We start from the raw sequence: 1374 nt of genomic DNA, 5'->3' as shown, positions 1-1374 counted from the left end.
CTTTATGCACGGGCGGGATGTTTTCTGAGAGTGCAGCAGTTCCTTTAACTGCCACGAGTCCCTCATTTCAGGCTATGCAGCAGGAAAAGACAGCATGGGCTTCTGCACCGAGTTGGCCCACCTGACCTTTCATTCTTCTCTTGCTCTTTGTCAGCAAGGAGAAGAAAAAGAAGCTCTCCCTCAAGCTGGAGTCACACGGGCGAGGTAAGGACGACTTCCTGAGTGCTGGCTCCAGTCCTCTGCCCTGCCAGCTGACCTATCGAGGGGCTACCACCACATTCTCTAGATTTGTCCATCGGTCTGTGCCAGAGTGAGCAACAACCCAGTAGGTGGAGTTTCTGTAGTGTAGTGGTTATCACATTTGCCTAACCCGCAAAAGGTCCCTGGTTCAAAACCAGGCAGAAACATGCTGGCTTCCTTTTCCCAGATCCCCTTGTTATTCAGAAAGGGCACTCCTCCTATTGGCCTGTCCCTGGGATAACTCCAACCCCTGCATGACAGAGGATGCTGACAGCAGTGGAGAAAGCACCTTGGTGTCAGGCTGGAGAACCTAGAGTAGTTAGGCCAGTCACCATTTGGAGGCTTGTGGCTTGGCCACCTCTGCTCTTGGAGGTTGGCCTATAGAGGCTCTCACTTCCTGCTGGGCTCCTTTGCGTGACTGGCCAAAGGAGGAAGTGAGGCAGGAATGGGGCAATAGAGGAAAGTTGAGCTGAGGAAGGCAGGGAAGAAGCTGTGCGGCTAAGTGGGGTTAGTAGAGCACCACCCTTCATTCTGCAAAGCCTGGGGAGGTGTGGTTGGCTGCTGGGAGGTAGAATCCTGTGCCTGCCTCTTGGCTTCCCAGGAGTGGCTACTTGCAGCCCAGGAGAAGAAGGGAGGTTCTGGGTGAAAGGAAAACAAGCAAAGCTGAGTCCAAGTGGAGAATGGCGGCTCCTTTATGGCCAACCTGGGGGCATGACTGATGGTTTTAGAGGTGGAGGCTGGGCTGGCTGTGAGCAACTGGGATCCAGGAAACCCCCACCTGCCCTTCTGAGGGCTGAACCCATGGAGGTGCGGTTGGCTGCTGAGAGACAGACCCCTGTGGCTGCCTGTTGGCATCCCAGGGATGGCTACTTGCAGCCCAGGAGAAGCGGGGTTCTGGGGGGAAGGAAAAGCAGCAATGGTGAGGCTGAGTGGGCTCCTTTCTGGCCGAGATGGTGGACTGTGGTGAGTCTGGGAGTTGCCTGTAAGCCATAAGTGGACGTAGTGCAGTGAAAACTGCTGCTCCATTCTGGCCGACCTGGGGGCGCCATGGATGACTTGGGAGTGGGGGCAGGGCGCTGGCTGTGAGCAAATGGGATCCAGGAAGCCCCAGCCTGCCCCTCCAGGGGCCGAGTC

The 1374-nt window shown here is 56.3% G+C and overlaps 1 non-coding gene across 1 annotated transcript; it reads left to right on the top strand.

Moving 5' to 3' along the window:
* Positions 1 to 334: 334 nt before the first annotated feature.
* Positions 335 to 407, top strand: TRNAV-AAC (transfer RNA valine (anticodon AAC)). The gene has a single exon. It is a non-coding gene; the product is annotated as a tRNA-Val (tRNA).
* Positions 408 to 1374: the final 967 nt, after the last annotated feature.

This window comes from Gopherus flavomarginatus, unplaced genomic scaffold, assembly GCF_025201925.1.
Source record: "Gopherus flavomarginatus isolate rGopFla2 unplaced genomic scaffold, rGopFla2.mat.asm mat_scaffold_49_arrow_ctg1, whole genome shotgun sequence".
NCBI lineage: Eukaryota > Metazoa > Chordata > Testudines > Testudinidae > Gopherus > Gopherus flavomarginatus.
The sequence above is the reverse complement of the archived record's forward strand: the minus strand, read 5'-3'. Positions and strand labels throughout refer to the sequence as shown.